The 21135-nt window shown below is 37.2% G+C and overlaps 1 pseudogene; it reads right to left on the bottom strand.

Moving 5' to 3' along the window:
- Positions 1-11796: 11796 nt before the first annotated feature.
- LOC114897873 lies at positions 11797-13468 on the bottom strand (annotated as a pseudogene).
- Between the last annotated feature and the right edge of the window lie 7667 nt (positions 13469-21135).

The raw sequence follows: 21135 nt of genomic DNA, 5'->3' as shown, positions 1-21135 counted from the left end.
TGAATGATTAGTTAACTTCTCTAAGCCGCTGTTTCCTCATTCACAAAACGTCAGTTTCTCACGACAAACACGAGACAAGAGGTGTGAAAATCCTTTGTAAATGACAAAACAGGGGCAAATATTCTTTATTTTTATTAGAGTAAGAAAAGCGCTATAATCTCTGTAAACTTCTAATTATATCAACGAAACCCAGAGGGTTCAACCTCATCCATCTGAGGAGGGTACTGCCACAGAGATTTCTGATTCTCCATTTTTGTCTGCCTGCTATCACTTTTATTTCTATTCCTGGTGCAAGGTAGAGTCTCTTTCTTTAGACACCCTGGAGAATGATGAGGGGAATTCCGCTTCTGGATGATTAATCCTCCAGACACATCCCAGTCATTTAGCCTGATACAGAGCTTCAGTGATCTCATGAGCACAGAAAGTGATTGTTTTACTTAGTTTCCCCAGACATATTGGTTCCACCCTTCATTTCTCAACTGGCCTCTTTTGTTGGGAAGAACACAAAATCATAAGAAGACTTGAATTTAAGACACACCTTTATTCCTTCCCAACTGTGTATTCCTAAGGAAGTAATGAAATCTTTCCTTATCTACGATATGGGGTTACCAATGCTGGCTCTGCCTTTCCCATTAGGCTATTGTAAGAATCAAATACAGTAGAATTAACAGAGCATAAATTGTTGTGATAACCACAGGAGGTGTTAAGAAATATAATGTATCATTATCCCTACTATTATTAGCTAACATGATCCCTGTATTCTTACCTCTCCAATTTTTCCTGGCTATTTTATATTATTTCACTAATTTTTGACTCCTTCCTCCCTCCCACTTGTACTTAAGTTCTAATTGCTGTTGTATCCATCCTTAAATCTGGTCATGTATTTGTAGTTGCTTATAAAAAACGACAACAAAAAAAAAACAACACTTCCAAACTTTGCATTACTATCTTTTGTTAGCAACTTCAGCAGTTAATGCTTGTCCTGCTCTACATCAAACACTTTCCCTCCTTCTAGTTTAGTAGATTTCAAACTCTTTACCATGCTCCATGGCCCTCAATAAGCAATGCATACTGTAACATAACCCAGTATGCATGCATACATTTTCTGTATGTCTGTGTATATATACACATACACATACATATACAAACAAGAAAAACATTGACAAAACAGTACTTACCCTTACTATATGCAATGCATTTAGATGTTTTTCATTCTAGTCAATTCTGTTCTATTTCATTTTATTTAAGTAATATTAGTGAAGAGAGGTGCATCTAAGACATATTTTGACTAACTACTCAATAACTGAGAGTTAAAATATTCAACGGAAGTCAATGCCTCAGCCCAAGATCATCAGATTGTCTCTGGGATACTGAAATAAAATTAAAATCTTATTTTAGAATTTAATAACATTGGAAGTTTATTAGTAAACATTTGGTAATCATATTTAAACATCTGACATTTCAGAGGAAGGACATTTAGTGTTCACTGTAGCTGCTAGATTGTTCTAGCAGTCACTAAAACACACATTTGGTATACCAGATAGATGCTCATTTTTCAAGTGAGGAACTGAGATTGGTAGAAAATCAAAATATCTTGAAGGTAATATCTCATTTTTCTCTAACACTTTCCTTTCTTCATATTCTTTATTAGATACGGATTAAAAGTAATTTATACTGGATACTGTCATACATGATTTGGGTGGCAAAACTGAAATTGTGCTGTAACTCATATATAAAATATGATAAGATTCATGGCTTAAATGGAATTAAGAAGCTAAAAACACAGTGCTGAAAAGTTGTTTTATTTAATATTATAAATACAAAACACCAGACGATTTTACAAAGATTAGAATTCTGATATCTAATTTCCATTATTCTGCTTTGTACAGTTTAAATTTTATAAATATCTATTGGCTTTATAAGGATATAGTGTTCTTTCTAAAACTAATAAGCAACAAACTATTTCAATATTTATATGAAATATTATTTTCCTATTTAACTATTTAAAACTCTTAAATTTGTCCAGAAAATTAACAACTTTCACAATATTATCAATTATTCTTGCATTTTACTCTTGTAATAATAAATGAAATGTATACTTCAATTGCTTGATAGAATTTTATCATGAAAAGCATATAAAGCTATTTCAGTCTAAGTCACAGTCTAAGTCACAGATAAAATGATTAACTGCATTTGAAAATGCATATTTGAACATTTAAAAAAATCAAAATGACTTGCTTTATTCAGAATACTGATGTTGTTAGACTGATTAGAGACAATAACCCATACTATTAAATGATCATTGTTCACCTACAAATTGAGATGCCAAAAAAATGGCATACAAGATTTTGAGCCATCAACTTTGCAGAAACTGAAAACCAAAGTAGCAACCCAACAGCAGGTTTTGACCAAATACCAAAAGCAAAGCAGAACTTTGAGGTATTCCTGGTGTGATCCACTAAACTTAGGGAAAACATGGGGAGATATGGATGCCATATGCAGTGTTGCATGCATGAGTGACACACCAAACTGGCTGAAATGATAGGTAAGTATCTGAGAAGGAGGCCCCCTATTTTTTCTTTTGTCTCCTTTTATTCTAAAATAGCAGTATGTGAATTGGCATTTTCCTGATCACAAAAGCAATACTAATTCTTTGAAAAAAATTTCAGAAAATTATAAAGAAGAAAGTGGAATGTTTGATTTTTGATGTTCACTATGGCCCAATAAGTACATACAACATTTCTCCTCTCCACACTCCCCAACCCCACCCCTGCACCAAACCCAAGAAGGGAAAGAAAAGATTTTAAAATTAGGATTATATAGCCACTGCTTTAAAAAATGGAATATTTAGTGGACTAGAAAATATGAGTCATGTTGAGCAACTATGAGGCATGATATAGACTCCCAACAAATGTAATCAGATTGATAAGGTACCTTAGAAGTATATGGGAATAAAAACGAAAGTCCAGTCACAAAACTTGGGAGCAACACAAGAGTTGCTTCATACCAGCAATGGTGGAAAGTAAGAATAATGATAAATGCCAGGAGAAAGCAATAGGAGGTCTTAGCCCAGAAGAAGGAGCCCTCCCCATCAGCTATTGCTCCCAGGTAGGCAGTAACAGAACAGTGTTGGTGGTTTCCAAACAAGAGCAATTCTTGTCTGGAAAAGGCATGGAGAAAGAGGCATGGCAGTGACACAGAGTCTAGCCATAACAAAAACTAGGGGAAAAACCCCATAAATACAGGAGGAAGCAACTAGATACTAGAAGTGTTGAGCTAAAAAGCTATAATATTTTTATAAAGTAATTTATTATAAGAAAATTGAACTCTCTTCTCTTGCTCAATGGAAAGCTTATAGCTCCCCACCAAGAAACTGAAGGATTTCCCCCTGAGAAATTCAGCATGTCAAGAACAAAGACTTAGATATGGACAGCTCAATGTCCTATGTTGAAAAAGTAAGCTTACCCTAATAAAGCCAGCTTTATCACATTACCCACCATTATCACCCTAGTAAATAAAGCCCACCATCCAATATATCCCACCTCACCACACACATGTACACAGAGTTTCTAAACAGCTTGTTAGTATGTCAATCATAGTTATAATGCACTGAAAGGATCACCAAGCATTTGAGGAAAACCACTAACATGAAAGAGACATCAACCTAATAAACAGATAACAAAAGAATATGGAAGAATCAGATACAGTGCAGGGAGTAGATGAAAATCTTTCAAAAAATACTTATTTAACATTTTCAGAAGGATACAACAAAATCCTTTATCAGAGAAATAAAAGCAGTGTTATATAAAAGGCACGTTCTCAGAAGCAGAAAGATATTTTACAAATTAAAAATACATTAGCTGAAATAAAAAATTAAGTATGAGAGTGGCAAGAGAAATTTGATGAAATGTCTTGAATAGCAGAACAAAAAGACAAATAGGAGTGAAAAAGGGGACAATATATGAATACTGAAGATAAATCAATATAGTGACTCACATATTGAATTACTACATTGAACACCTGATACTAATATAATATTGTAAATCAACTATACCTTAATAAAAAATAATAAAAATAAAAATTAGGTCTTGAAAATAAAAAGTTTTGGTACATATGATCAAGAGCAAATGAGAAAAGCACTATCTACATAAAACCACAAATAAAATAAGGACATTTACATAACTAGGGATACAAGTAAAATTGTTAAAACTGTAAGATAATAGCAGGAAAATCTTTAGATCAATACATTTAAAAATGTAGATTAAATACACAGTTTTAATAAAAATATAAATTAATAGTGGCCTGAGAATAATTAGAAAAATGAATAGACCAATAATCAAGAAAAATTAAAATTTAATCAAAATACACTTTCTACCCCTATTCAAGAGAAAGATATGAGACCAGACATTTAAGAGAAAATATGCACATTCTTTCAGGTCTTATAAGAAGAGGGCAATCTCCCCAACTCAAATCATGAGAACACCAGCTTCAAAAACCTTATATCAAACCAGAAATAGGCAGTCAAAATACAAAATTAAGCACCAATGTCACCTACAGATAGGAGCAAATATTCTAAATAAAATTTTAACAAAAGGAATCCATAGTTTAAAAAAAACCCAGCATGTCCAAGTTGAGTTTAGACTAAGAATATTAAGAAGATTCAACATTAAAAGAATCTATCAGAATAATAAAAGTTAAAGGATAAAATTCATATGACTATGTCAAAAGATGAAAAACATAAAACCTTAGATATAAATCCAACATTCAGTTAATCATAAACATTCTTACCAAACTAAGACTAAAAAGAAATTTCCTTTACCTATGAGCATCTATCAGAAGTCTGCACCAAACAGCATATATCATGACAAAACATTTGAGCATTCCAACTAAAGCCAGGAAAAAGACAAAAATGTATACACATAGGTAAGTATAAAACACAATATAGATCTATTTTGTTTGCACTCTTCTCCTATCTGACTTAAAATACAACCATAAAGCAATCAAAACAAAATTATGTTGATGGACTTGTATAAAATTGTATAAAGATATTACACACATATATAACAATAATAGCACAAGAGAGGTGAGGGAATGAAGCTATATTGGAGCAAAGTCCTTGTATGCTTTGCAAATTAAGTTGGTATTAATAAGAACTAGAATTTTTTAAAGTAAAAATTAATTGTAATCTTGCTCAGGGCAGCCACTAAGAAAATAACTCAAAAAAATCTAGAGAAGAAAAATCAAGGGCATTAAAATGTTACAAAAGAAAATATCTACTTAACAGAAAGAAGGCAGTAATAGGTTGACAAAAGGAAAAAAAAAAAAAAGAATGACAGAAAGAAAACCAACAGTAAGGGACTTCCCTGGTGGTCCACTGGTTAAGACTCTGTGTTCCCAATGCAGGCGGCCCAGGGTTCAATCCCTGGTCAGGGAACTAAGATCCCACATACTGCAGTTAAGCTCACATGCCACAACTACTGAGCCTGCATGCTCTAGAGCCTGCATACCGCAACTAGAAAAGCCTGCGTGCCACAACTAGAGAAGCCCACACACCACAATGAGGAGCCCACGCACTGCAACAAAGACTCAGTGCAGCCAAAATAAATAAAGAATTTTTTTTTAAAAAATTGAATTTCAGATAAAAAACTCAAGTACTTAAAAAAAAAAGAAAGAAAGAAAACCAATAGTAAAATGGGAGATGTAGGTCCTACCTGGCCAGCAACATTAAACAGAAATAAGTTAAATAATACAATCAAGACGGAGAGATTGGCAGAGTGAATTAAAAATATATGATCCCACTATATGGTGTTCACAAGAGACAGACTATAGATTCAAAGACATTCAAAGACAAATTACATTAAAAGTAAAAAGATGAAATAAGATATGCCATGAAAACAGTAATAAAAAATGGAATGGATACATTAGTATCAGACTAACTTGACTGTAAGACCAAAATTGTTACAAGAGAAAAGAAGTACACTATATAGTGATAAAAGTTAAATCTATCAGGAAAGCATAATAATTATAAATTGTACGTGTTGCTAACAACAAAGCCCCAAAATACATGGAGCAAAAACTGACAGACTGAAGGAAGAAATAGACTATTCAATAATAATAGTTGGAGACCTTAATACTCCATCTTCAATAATGGATAAAACAACTAGGCATAAGATCAACATGGAAACAGAAGACTTGAACAACACTATGAACCAACTAGAACAGACATCCAAGGAACATTCCACCCTATCAAAATACACATTCTTCTCAACAAGGGACATTCTTCAGGACAGAACATATGTTAGACCCTTAAGTAAGCCTCAGTAAATTTAAAAGGATTGATTTCAAACAAAGTATATTTCCTGAATGCAATGAAACTAATTAGGAATCACTTATAAAAGGAAATTTGGAACTTCCCTGGTTTCGCAGTAGTTAAGAATCCACCTGCCAATGCAGGGGACACAGGTTCGAGCCCTGCTCCGGGAAGATCCCACATGTCGCAGAGCGACTAAGCCCGTGCGCCACAACTACTGAAGCCCGCACACCTAGAGCCTGTGAGCCACAACTACTGAGCCCTGGCGCCACAGCTACTGAAGCCTGCACGCCTAGAGCCCCGTGCTCCACAACAAGAGAAGCCACTGCAATGAGAAGCCCGTGCACCACAATACTAGCCCCTGCTCACTGCAACTAGAGAAAGCCCACGTGCAGCAACAAAGACCCAACGCAGCCAAAATTAAATAAATAAATAAAATTTTTTTTAAAAAAAGGAAATTTGGAAAATTCATTAATATGTGACTACTAACACACTCCTAAATAATAACCGATGTGTCAAAGAAGAAACCATAAAGAAAATTAGAAAGTACTTTAAGATGAATGGAAATGAAAACACATCCCAATATTTATGGAATACAGAAAAAGCAGTGTGTAGAGAGAAATTTATAAATGTAAATGTGTATATTAAAAAAGAAGTTCCCAAGTCATTAACCTAAGATTTCACCTTAAAAACCTAGAAAAAGAAGAGCAAACTAAATCTAAAGCAAACAAAAGGAAAAAAAATAGATTGGGGGAAAATAAATGATATTAGATAATAGAAAAAATATAATAATTAAAAAAACCAGAAGTTGGTTCTTTAAAACAATCAACAAAGTTGACAAACCTTTACGCTAAGCTGACCAAGAGAAAAAGAGAGGGGGCGCAAATTGCCAAAATCAGAAATTAAAGAGAAGATATTACCAGTGACCTTCCAGAAATTTTAAAAGATAAGAGAATTATATGAACAATTGTATGCCAACAAATTAGACAGCCTATATAAAATGGAAAATTCCAAGAAAGACACAAGTTCTCAAAATCCACTTAAGGAATAGAAAATCTAAATAGACCTATAACAAGAACAAACCTCCCATAAAGAATAGCCCAGGACCAGACGGTCTCCCTGGTAAAGTCAATGAAACATTAAAAATTAATACCAATACTTTACAAATTCTTCCAAGAAACAGAAGAGGAGGAAATACTTTTCAACTCATTCTATGAGGCTAGTATTATCTTAATATCAAAACCAGACAATGACATAACAAGAAAAAAAACTATAGACCAGTATTCCTTATGAATATAGATGCAAAAATCCTCAGCAAAATGGAATCCAGCAACAATTCATTCCTAGGTATATATCTAAAAGAAATAAAAACACACGCCCGCACAAAAACTTGTAGATTAACATCCATAGCAACATTATATTCATAACACCTAAAATGTGGAATCAACCCAAATTTCAACCAACTGGTTAATAGATAAACAAATAGAGTTTAACAATATATTAGAATATTATTTAGCCATAAAAATGAATGAAATATTGATACATGCTACAATATGGATGAACCTTGAAGACATTATGCTAAGCAAAAATAGCTAATCACAAAAGATAACATATTGTGTGATTCTATTTATATAAAATGTTCAGAATGAGCAAATCCATAGAGACAGAAAGTAGATTAGTGTTTGTAAGTGGTTGAGGAAAGGGAAGAAATGGAGAGTGGCTGCTAATGCAGGGTATCTTTTAGCGTGATGAAAATGTTCTGAAATTAGACAGTGGTGATAGTTGCACAACTCCGAATTTAACAAAGACCACTAAATTGTGCACTTTCAAAAGGTGAACTTTATGTTCTATGAGTTATAGCTCAATAGAGCTGTTATAAAAAAATATCCATTTACAGCAATAACAAAACACCTGAGCACCTTATAAAAATACAGCAAAAATTGACAAGAGCCTCCTGGAGAATATTATGTCACTTTACTGAAGGACCTAAAGAAAGAACTGCATACATGGAGCCATATCCATTGATGGGAAGATTTAAGGATGCAAAGATGTCCATTCTTCCCAAGTCAATCTACAAATTCAGTGCCATCCTATGAACAACCCCCGTAAGATGCGGCATGTACACTGAAAAACTAATTCTATAATTAGTTCATTCCTTTATTTAATAAATATTTATTGAGTGCTTACACTGTGTCACTTTTATTAAAGCTGCTGGGGTGCAGCAATCAAAATGATAAACAATATCACTGCTTTCATAAGGCTTATGTTTAGTAATATGCTAAAATAGACAAGACTTTTAGAAAAAAATTACAATGGGTTTCTTGATCTAGCAGATATCAAGATAAATCATAAATCTATATTAATTAAAACAGCATAAAATTGGCACAAAAATAGCCAAAATTGATCCATACTTAAGAATAGAAAACAGCTGTGTACACATATACTAATTTGGCATATGATAAAGAAGAAAGGAATATGACTAATAGATGCCACTTAGATATATGCAGTGATGAAGCTCTTTTTCTTTAGATTTTTTTTAACTGTACTTCTTGGCTCTGAACTCCAGTGTGCTTAGAGCCAACAACGGAGGGAGGGAGGGAGGAAGGGAGGGAGGGAGGGAGAAAAAAAGGAGGAAAGGAGGGAGGGAGGAAATAAGGAGGAAAGGAGGGAGGGAGGAAAAAAGGAGGGAGGGAGGGAGGGAGGGAGGGAGGGAGGGAGGGAGGGAGGTAAAAGGGTCTCACTTGATTCTCAGAAACCGATGCTCCAATTTGCTGGTTGGGATCCAGGAATAAGAGAAAATCAACAGGAAAACACATTTTGTAAAGCCCATCTCTTACCCATACACCAAACACTAATGGGTAATGAGACCCATTTAGAACCTCCTGACCCCAACTCTACATCTCATTTCCTCCCCTCACCCACTCAGGCATTTTCTGATGCCCCTTCCAATGGACCATAGAAGTGCCCAAAGATGAGAGAGACCTGTGACCGCTCATTGGTTCCTTTACTCACTACTTCTAAGAAGTGATGCTTCCCCACTCCTACTTCTAGTTCCCTTTTAAATTCTAAAGTCAGTGTAGTCAGTGCAGGGAGGGGAAACATTAGCAAATACAGCTCACAACAGACAGACAAGGTCTTATACACTAGCTCAGACATCCTCAAAGAGTGGTCAGGGGATTTCTTTCAGATGGTCTGTCAGGTTAAAACTGTTTTCATGATAATACTGACATTAATTATGCTTTTCACTCATTCTCTCCTGTGAGAGGAGTTTTCCAGAGGCTACATAATATGTGATATGGCATCAGGTTATAAACAGAAGCACACACAAGAATCCAGATATCTTCTATTAAAGCCAGATGCTAAAAAGATTTGCAAAAATGTAAATCAGTGCCATTCTTCTAAATATTTTTTTTGTTTTGGTTATACTTGTTTTTCATAACATGTTATTTATGTTAGCATCCAATAGGTTTATTGTTGTTATCTTTAAATGAATTAGTAAAAAATAGTTATAATTTTTTTTAGTTTTAATTGTTACTACAGTAAAATAATATAAACAAAAGCTGTTAGGGTCTTCAATAATTTTTAAGAGTTTAAAGGGTTCCTTGACTAAGGGGGGAAGGGATGGTGGGATGAACTGGGAGATTGGGATTGATATATATATACTACTATGTATGAAATAGATAGCTAATGAAAACCTACTGTATAGCACAGGGAACTCAGTGCTCTGTGGTGACCTAAATGGGGAGGAAATCCAAAAAAGAGGGGATATATGTATACGTATAGCTGATTCACTTTGCTGTACAGCAGAAACTAACACAACATTGTAAAGCAACTATAATCCAATAAAATTTTTAAAAGAAAAAGAAAAAAAATAAAGGGTTCTTTGATCAAAAAGTTTGGAATGATGCCAGCCTTCTAAGAACCAGCTTCATCATATCAACATGAACAGGTAATGAAGCCCTCAGTAAATATCACTTGAATAAATGAGTGAAATAAAGAATTGATATATTAGGTTTTAAAGAATACAAGTATAGTTAGGTACTGACTCTATAATTTCTTTTTTTTAATCATTTTTTAACATCTTTATTGGAGTATAATTGCTTTACAGTGTTGTATTAGTTTCTGCTTTATAACAAAGTGAATCAGCTATAGGTATACATATATCCCCATATCCCCTCCCTCTTGCGTCTCCCTCCCACCCTCCCTATCCCACCCCTCTAGGAGGTCACAAAGCACTGAGCTGATCTCCCTGTGCTATGTGGCTGCTGCCCTCTAGCTTTCTATTTTACATTTGGTAGTGTATATATGTCCATGCCACTCTCTCACTTCATCCCAGCTTTCCCTTCCCCTCTCCCCGTGTCCTCAAGTCCATTCTCTACATCTGCGTCTTTATTCCTGTCCTGGCCCTAGGTTCTTCACAGCCTCTATTTTTTTTTTTTTTATATTCCATATATACGTGTTATTATTTTTATTTTTGGCTGGGTTGGGTCTTCATTGCTTTCTTTAGCTGTGGTGAGTGGGGACACACTTTGTTGCGGTGCATGGGCTTCTCATTGTGTTGGCTTCTCTTGCTGAGGAGCATGGGCCCTAGGCACATGGGTTTCAGTAGTTGTGGTGTGCGAGCTCTAGAGTGCAGGCTCAGTAGTTGTGGCACATGGGCTTAGGTGCTCTACAGCATGTGGCATCTTCCCAGACCAGGGCTCGAACCCATGTCCCCTGCATTGACAGGGGGATTCTTAACCACTCTGCCACCAGGGAAGCCCTATAATTTCTAACATAGTGCTTGTTATACAGTAAATACTTAAAGCATGCATGTTTTCTTCTTTGATAGCAGAACAAGACCCACCAGGCTCAGAACTGGGAATTTAACATCATAGCCCCTGTATGTGTGAGTTCTGGTTAGGAAGATATCCTAGGATGCTGGCAGGGTGAGCAACCATGGCATTTAACTCAATGCATGTAAATTTGTACCACTAGCTCTTGCTAGATTTGGGGATGGTTCTGGTTTACAGGACCCAGAGAGGCTAGTCCTGTCTAGGATCCCCGTGTTGGGTCTCACCTTTGTAATAACTCCAGAACTTGTAAGTTTTAAACATTCTCTTGACCAGACTTGACTTAGAGAAACTGGAGGTATTCTAGTGGATAATAGCAGTCAGTGACTTCAGCCTTTCAGACAATCCAGGACTAAATAAAGACTCTGGGAAAGAAACTGGCACTTACGTGTTTCTAGGCCCCTTTTTCACCTGTACCGTCAGAATCACAGCGTAGGATTCTGCAGGTTGTGCAGTACGTGACAGTGCCACATCTAAGGGAGTGCCATTCACATTTTAGGCATCATAGATTTATGATAATTTCCCCGGAGAGGCAGTAAAATAACCATGGCAACTTCTGACAGCAGTGTCTAGAGGAGGGGATGGAATGTTTTCTTTTTTTTCTCAAATACACACAAGCACCCTATAGACCAGCAGTTGTCCTCCCTATGCTATTCATGGGAATGTGACTGGCAGTCTGAGAGGAGCTGTCTCCTGAGATGCCATTGCAGGAGCAGAACCCACGGAGGCACCTGGTGTAGTGGAGGGTGTTCCTGACCGTAAACACTTTGGAAGAGTGAGTACACGAGGAGAAGCTGTCATAGTCTGATGCAGTGAGGGTTGAGTAGTATCTTAAAAAATATATATATATATTATTTATTTTATTTATTTTTGGCTGCGTCAGGTCTTAGTTGCAGCACACAGGATCTTCACTGAGGAATATGGGATCTTTCTTTGCGGCACACAGGCTTCTCTCCAGTTGTGGCATGAGAGTTTTCTCTCTCTAGTTGCAGCACGCAGGGTCCAGAGCACGTGGGCTCTGCAGTTTGTGGCACGCTGGCTTAGTTGCCCTGATGCATGTGGGATCTTAGTTCCCTGACCAGGGATCAAACCCTGCATTGTAAGGCGGGTTCTTTACCACTGGACCACCAGGGAAGTCCCTAAGTAGTATCTTAACCGTGGCTGTGTGAAGAACACCTTTGACCTCCTTGTTCCTTAGGTTGTACATGACAAGGTCCACCAGGTAGTGAGGATGGTGTAGGTCACTGAGATGGGTCTGTCCTGCCCCAGGGAACTCTGGGACTTAGGCTTCAGGTAAATGATGGAAGCACAGCCATAGTGGATGGTGATCACTGTGAGGTGGGAGGCACAGGTGGCAAAGGCCTTCTTCTGACTCTTAAAGGCAAAGGCCTTAAGATGCCAAGGCAATCTTAAGATTATGAAGCAATCTTAAATATGGTGCAGAAGATGACGACATAGGAAATGGAGACCAGGCCCACGGGTAAAACAACGTCACAGACATTGATGACAACTTGATGATCTCACTGACAGTGATGTCTGTCTGTGCAGGCCAGCTCTCGCAGGTACCTCACATCACAAAAGAAGTGAGAGATGACCAAGGTATCACAGAAGGGCAGGCCAAACACAGATGTTACCTGTACAGTGTCATGTCCAGGCCAGTTCGCAGTGACCCAGATGCCAACTGGCATAGGCCTCTTACCTAGGGTGACTGTGATGGTGAATTTTATGTGTCAACTTAACTGGGCTAAGGATGTCTAGAGATTTAGTTGGTAAAATATTGATTCTGGGTATGTCTGTGAAGGTGTCTCCAGAAGAGATTAGCATTTAAATCAGTAGGCTGAGTAAAGAAGATCACCCTCACTAATGTGGGCAGGCATGATCCAATCTGTTGAGAGCCTGAATAGAATCAAAAGGCAGAGGAAGGGCAAATTGTCTCTGCTTGAGCTGAGACATCCATCTTCTCCTGCCCTCAGACATCAGCGTTCCTGGTTTTCAGGCTTTCAGACTGAGACTGGGATTTATACCATTTGCCCCCTGATCCTCAGGCCCTCAGACTCAGACTAAATGATACCACCAGGCTTCCTGGCTATTCACCTTTCAGAGGGCACACTGTGGGACTTCTTGGCCTCCATAACCACATGAGCCAATCCCTATAATAAATCTCTTACATATATCAATATATTTTCTCTTGGTTCTGTTTCTCTGGAAAACTCTAATACAATGACTGAATCCCATAGTGGGGTTGCAGATGGCCACATGGTGTTCATACTGCATGGCCATGAACAGGAAACAGTTGTTGGTTACAGACATGAAATAGCTCGTGCATTCAAGAGCTAGATGGCATAGTCTTGAATGGCAGTGGGCTCAGGAGGCCAGACAGAATGTAGGGACCAGAGTGTAGCAGGTCCCAGAGATGAACAGCATGCTCAGGAAGAAGTACAACAGAGTATGGAGGTGACAGCCCAAGCAAATGATCGTCACAATGATGACACTGCCAGAGAGAGTCAGCAGGTACAAAGTCAGAAGGATAAAAAAAAGAGAACAAGGCTGTGCTACCACCCAAAGCTGGAGAAATCTTTAAAGAGAATCTCAGTAACAGCAGTAGAGTTTGGCCTAAACTCTAAGGAAGATCTGGATCTGAATGAACTGGACAAAGGAAAAGGAGAGGTGAGGTTCTAACTATACAACAGATTACACAGTACTCTGAGCAGCACTATTGAATAATGTCCGAGGCTCAGGGGAACATCACTGCTCTTCCACTGGCCAAAAGCTCACCATCCTTGAGAACAAATTAAGAAGTTTTTCATGAGTTACTAAATTTAGGACAGGAGTTGGAGGGAGGGAAAGTTTCAACATAAGATGAACAGCAGAATTATGAAAACAACTACCTTACTTGACCATTAAAGAGGTGGGTTCAGGTCAAAGAAGATGCAGGTGTTGAGTGAGCCTGGCACTTCAACACCTTCTGTACTCATCCTTGATCTGGGCCTTTGATGACACAACAAGGAGGCAGCAACACAGGGAAGGATGATGAATATCTGGGATTGATCCATTCGTCTCTGTCAATGTGACTGCCAACACAAAGTATGTGCCCCGGAAGTGTGCCAGAACAGTATCCTGAGTCCTGGGCTCTCCTTTCCTTCTTCTTTGTGTAGAGAAGATGACTAGTACTTGGCCAGGCTTTGGGAGGGCCATTCAGGCTACCCTACTAGCCATGTTTCCAGACATGGAGGTCAATGCTCTTTTGAAGTAAATTTTGACAGGTCTCTTTCTTGATCTATAGAGTATACTCCCTAGAGAAAAAGAACAGTACCTGGTGTTAATAAACAATGTTGACTTTCTCTAAATCTCTTCTTATTGGGAAATCTTTCAATGAAATGGTTTACATAGAGGTGAGTGAGTTATTTTTCAAGAGTGTTTTTTTCTGCCCCTAAGCCTATACTTCATAACAGTGGCTGATAATGTCATCATTGGGACTATAATCTTTACTAGCTATCACTTTCACATTCTCCCTGTGTTTCTTTTTTAGTGTCCTGTTTCCTTCAAAGATGTTCAGCATGGGCATTATCTCATTTTGCTTTCAAGTCTTGTAGGCAAGAATCAGTATCTGATTCTTGGAGAACTGTGAGACACAGATCATCATCTTCTTTGCTTTCTTATCACCAACCCATAGCAGTAATGGGGTAATACCTTTTCACTGGCACCTGCAACCCACTCTTACTCAGTTCAAGAACTGGAGGACCTGTGTCAGGCTGGCATCCTCAGTGTGTGCAACAGGATTGCTTCTATCACTGGTTCAGGTTGTGGCCACTCTCTAGCTAACCTTTTGTGATCCACTCACTGATCATTTTCTCTGTTATGTCTAAGTCATGTTGGACCTGGTTTCTGCTAGTCCAATCACTGATTCTGTCACTGACAGTCTTCTGACTACTACCTTTGTAATTATCCTTTTGACTCTTATATCTTCATTATTTCTACCATTTTCAGGATAGCATTAGCCAGAAGAAGACATTGCCTCTGTGTTTCTCATCTCACCATGGTGATCATCTGGTAAAGCTATGCCTTTAGAGCTTACTTCAAACATGATAGTGAGATCAGCAAATGTTAAAATTAGTTGATCTCAATGACCCACTCTAATCAGAGTTTGTAACACTTAAAAGTAAAGATGTCGGGGCTTCCCTGGTGGCGCAGTGGTTGAGAGTCCAGCTGCCGATGCAGGGGACACGGGTTCGTGCCCCGGTCTGGCAAGATCCCACATGCCGCGGAGCGGCTGGGCCCATAAGTCAGGGCCGCTGAGCCTGCGTGTCCGGAGCCTATGCTCCGCGACGGGAGAGGCCACAACAGTGAGAGGCCCACGTACCGCAAAAAAAAAAGTAAAGTTGTCAAGAATGCCTTGACATAATTGTAGATAATAAAGCTCTTTTCCAGGATTATTGGAAGGATATTAAAATCTCTTCTCAAGTACTTTTGCAAAATTTCCAGACAGAAATGTTGTAAATAAAGTCACTGGTGTCAAGGTTTCAGGTGACTGGTGATGTGTCGTCTGACACAACTAGGGCTAGCTTAAAAGTGAGCTTCAAGCACAAACTTCAAAAAAAATGTTCTTATAACCTCAGCCTATTGTTAATATTATAAGTATATAGCCCTTTAAATTGATGCCCACTGATTCTAGTTCTTGAGATTTCTATGAGGTCAAAATATGGTCTACAGCATAAAATTCAAACTTAAAATGTTCAGTGTACACCATAAACTGAAATAAACTATAATAACACATACAGTTAACTAAATCTAGAATTAATTCAACTTGGATGCTTGAAAGGGGATTTATTCGAAAGAATTTTTTTGACAAAAAAAAAAATCTGATTGGGAATTCTGGTTCCTGGTTCCACATGTAAGGAGCGTGGAACACACCATTCTATCCTAATGAAAGAAAGTGAAAGCCTGAACAGGCTGAAAAATCAACAGTTCTTGAATCCATAAGAAAGGTGAGGACACAGGGAAAACTACTGCCCCTAAGACTGCAGAGACAGGCAAATATAAGGAGTCATAGTTTACTGGAACAGAGATTCATGCATGAAACCACCATGGGAGCCAGTGCTGGAGTAGGAAGGGAAAGGTAAATGATCACTTTTGATATCAAAATTTAATCTAAATAAGAGCATACATTTATGCTTTATGTAATTACTATAATTGGTACTATTTATATTTTTTGTATGGGCTCCAATTGTTGTCGAGTGTTACTTTCTTTCAGCCTGTAAAACTTCCTCTTGTACTCTTGTAAGGCAGGTCTGCTATCAACAAATACTCTCAAGTCTTTGATTACCTGGAAATGTCTTTACTTCACCTTCGGAGTAGGTGCACGCCAGTTTCAGAGTTTGGTGTACGCCAGTCTTTCAATTCATGGACTGTATTAGGATTGGGTAAGGATCATGATTTAATAAGTTAGGACTGATAGACTCAACAAAGTAATACTTTTGAGATTAGAGTTTCAATTTCCTTAGAGCATTAACAGTCATTTGATGCTATTTATTAAAAATCCAAACAGTTTGATGCTCGTTGACATAAGTTTTTGGTAGAGGTTCCTAAGAAGAACAATAAAGTTATATACAACTTTTGTCTTCCTGGGCAAGAATGTTTTGGAATAGTAATGCCATGCTGATGAAGGTAATGGAAGAGTGAAGTTGTATTATGAAAACAACTAAATAGCAAAGTCACGTTAACATAGTCAGTAAGCACACTTCCTCCCTTTACCCCTCCACCCTATATTCCTTCCAGGCAATATACAGTATATAAATATAGAGATGCCTTGCATATACTAGCTAATATAAAAGCACATATGTGTTCACATACACGTTAATACTTTCCCCACTATATTTAACAATATCTGGGATGTCCTTCTGTAGAGCACTTACATAATTACCTGATTATTTTTCAATGGTGGCGTAACTTTCTACTTTATAGATATGTCATTTTTGTTAACCAAGTTTATTACTGATGGATGTTTTGGTCCTTTTTTTTTCTAGCTTTTGCCACTGTAAACAATTCTGAAATAGAAAACTCTATAAACATGCCATTTCACACATAAGTGAACACCAGGAAGTGAAAATGCAAAGTTAAAGACCATGAGCATCCTAAACTTTAAAGAGTATTTAATAGAGTATTGTTCTTCTCTACAAAATTTTTACCAAATGATCTCCCACAAATAATATGTCAAAATGCAATTGCCCATCGTTATGGCTCTAGAGGAAATAGAGAGTAATGAGAGGCAATAGGGCCCAGTGATTAAAAGCATGGACTCTAGATTCACACTGCCCAGGACTGAATCCTCTTTCCTCCAATTCCTAACAATGTAACCATAGGCAAGTTACTTAACTTCTTTGTGTCTCGGTTTCTTTATCTCTAAAACGGCTTGGTCTTCAGAGAGTTGTTGTGAGGACTAACTTGTTGATTTATGCAAAGTGGTTAGAAAAGTGTCTGGCACCTAGTAAATGTTATATAAGTCAACTCTTAGTATATACAAGGTTTGAGGCTTCCCACCAGCAGAGATCCTTAAGCATGAAGTGCTTAACCAGGAAGACTTGCAGTGATCAGTTCAGAGTGGGAATTGGAAGCTAAAGATAAAAGGCAATAATTACAGGAAGCTTGCATGAATGCAATTAGTTTTATATTTTATTCAATGTGGTTATGCAATTAACTCCTATAGTTTTCTGTGAGATTAGTGAAAAAAAAATCCACAATTGATCTTAAGGGGAGAGGAATCCCAAAGAAGAGTATTGATTAATTTATTTGTCCATCAAATATTTCTGATTCCTCTACTATGTACTAAGATCTATGGATTCAATGGCTATAACATACTTGTTTCTCAATAAATATTTATTGACTGAATAATTAATTGGAAAGAATCCCTGATGTTAAGGAACTCAGAACATCATTAGAGGAGAAGGGTAAATGGGAATGACAGTACAGAGTAATGAGTGCTATGATGGAGGTTAGTATAAAATGGTATGGAAACATAAAGGAGGGGCATCTAACTCAGCAGTAGGGCCAGAGTATGCTATCAAGGAGGTATTATCCAAGACAGTAAGGAAAAGGTGAATGATGCATGTGTCACTGCAGACATCTAGTTAGAGGGACCAGCATTTATAAAGATACAGATGAAGCAGCAAGAGAATCACTACAGTTAAGTACAGAGGCTCTGAAGTCATAGGTTCCTACGATTGAATCTTATTTCACCTTAGGCAAGGTCTGATCCTCTCTGTAACATACTTTCCTTATCTATACAATACTAGTTCTTAACTCAGAAGAATATTGTGAGGCTCAAATAGGTTAATGCATAAAGCATTGAGCAAAATGACAAACACAAAGTAAGATCTCAGAAAATGTTGGCCATGATTTTTATCATTATTAGAGACAATCATGTCACTTTTAGGAAACAAGTGGTTCTGAATGGGTCTAGGCTCTGTGGTTCATAGCAGCTTTAAAGAGACTGAGTCCTTGGGGCCTCCTGTGAGGAAGAAAGAGAAACCCAGCTGAGTCCCTGAAGCTGAAGAGTGCGTTGGTGTATGGGATTTTCCAAAATACAAAGGTTGAATTTGATTGAACTAAATACGTCATTGTGTACTTCCTAATATTGTGTCAGTTGAATGAACCTGTATTAGCTCTGTTCACACTATTCATAATGTATTGAAGTAAAATCACATCCCTTCTCTGCTTCTACCACTGCAGACTTCAGAGTCTCTGTCTTATCAGGCTACTTGCACACGGGAGCCCTTGCCACTCTCACGAGGGCATTTACCAGCTCTTCTCTGAACCTTCTCAAGTAGCATGGATGGGGAGTCACCAGCACTGCATCAAGGTGAACCAAGGATTTGCGTGAGGGTTCTTGCTTTTGTTTTTAATGCTCTCTAATTAAATCCATCTTAAAAAAAAAATCATTTAGCCCTGCATACTGAGGAATAGCCCACAGTAACTTCAAATTATACTTTCTTTTTAATTAATAACTCAGAGCACTTTGTGCTTTAATCATACTCTATGCTCTCCTCTTCTAATGCATTATTTTTCATTTTCTCACTGAAATTTACCTGCCTCTTCCTGACAGCTGCAAAGAAATTCCTGCCATTTATTTTCATTTGACTTTATATCTTCACACCTTTGAGAAGTATATACATTTCTATGAAGATAAATAACCATTAATCTTGACCTTTATTACCCACCTCTAATATAACCATAATAAAGCTTCTTCATTTTATTGGCTCAAATGTTAGAGAGAGAGACCTTCCAATTTTTGAATTAAAAGTATATTATTTCTCTTATTTATACAGCAAATGGTTCATCTAGCCTCTTAAAGGATACAGTCCCCTTATAAAAGCCACACTGCTTTTCCTCCATAGGTGATGCTCAATATTTCTACACTTTATTATAGAAGCCAACATTTACGCCCACCCACTGTCACACACAACATGTCGTCCTTCCCTTTTAGACTTTGCTGTGCATATTTGAACTCTGACAGTTCTCCTTGGGTCTCTTGCATTTCTACATGTCTTGTGAGCAGAAACACTGACTGCCTTTGTTCCAGATTATTATTTCAAGTGTACTTTTATAGTGAACAGCCTTGGAAGATAGAGTGTCTCTCTCTGGAGCATAGAGTAGGCAGGCTTACTTATATTATCTCAGACTCAGGTTCCCTAAGCTTAGAGTTCCACTTTTCTAACGCAACTCACTGCATGTTCAGGTATTTCCTGGCTCTCTTTGTGTTCCTCTGTAAGAATTGGGACTTGGAGAACTGGTGCAAATGTCAATACTATTGCTGTGAGTAATAATGTCTTTTGCTTCAGTTCAAGGTGTCTTGCATCTTTTACCTGCATCCATGGAACTATGGCAGGTTCACTTGTAAGCTTGGAAGGAAGGTAAATCTCAGATCCTTCAGAGTTCTCGACAATGACTTCATTCCAACTTTCTTAATTCTCTAAATGTGGCTTTTCCAGAATATGTAAAATGGGGGTTCCTTCTCCACTCTGCATAGCAATGTCAGTGCCCCTCCCACGTTCAGGTAAAATACTGGAAATTCACACTTCCCAGAGATATTTGCAGAACTAAAGAAAAATGCTGTGTAGAAAATAGGGGAAGAAGAAAACGTCCATACAGCAAGCAGAAAGATTTCCCCTCAGGCTCCTTCTCCCCTGTGGTCTGCCAGAATTCTGGCAACAAGGTGTGTAGCCACCAGAAAGAACATTACAGTAATCCTCCCTGGGGAAATAGAGAATCCCAAGAGAATACATCTATAGATATTGACATGGGTACTTCCCAGTGAAAAATGATTTGTCACTTTATTGTCCTATATACACAGACATATACACAGAACTTCCAACTGGTTTATTAGAGCTTCTCTCCTATACAAATGAAAAATCAAGGTGGTTTCTAACATGAAAGACCATGATGGAACAAACAGAAAAAAAAACATGAATACTGGGAAAAAGAGAGACAATGCATAGAGAAAAATATTTAAATATAGATGCATGTGTATTTATATATATTTAATATTCTCAAAGAGATGAGAGAATAGAGTGCGTTCATGAAACAAAAAAGGTTTCTATAACAAAAAAGTTTGTTAAAGACAATTTATTCTATTAGTAAATTTAAAAAGAGAATGTTGAAAAAGTCTTCCAGAAAGTGTATTAAAAAGAAGAAAAAAGTTAAGTAATGAAAGAGAAAGAAAACAAAATGTGAGGATCAATAGAAGAGGTTTAATGTTCAACAAATACCAGTTTCAGAGCAAGTAAATAGAGAAAATAGAAGAGAGACAACATCAATGAAAAGAATATTTCAAAATATTAAAGATCATCAACTTCCAGGTTGAGTGACTAGCAGTAGTGGAAAAACAAGAGTATATATGTCAAAGAGTATCATCTTGTAATACCAAAACTCTAGGGGTAAAAAAGTGCTAAAATTTTCCAAAAAGAGAAAGAGAGGGAAAAAAATCATATTATAAAGAAT

This window comes from Monodon monoceros, unplaced genomic scaffold, assembly GCF_005190385.1.
Source record: "Monodon monoceros isolate NGI ecotype Baffin Bay Population unplaced genomic scaffold, NGI_Narwhal_1 Super_Scaffold_18, whole genome shotgun sequence".
NCBI lineage: Eukaryota > Metazoa > Chordata > Mammalia > Artiodactyla > Monodontidae > Monodon > Monodon monoceros.
This window is presented reverse-complemented; position numbering and strand designations above follow the sequence as displayed.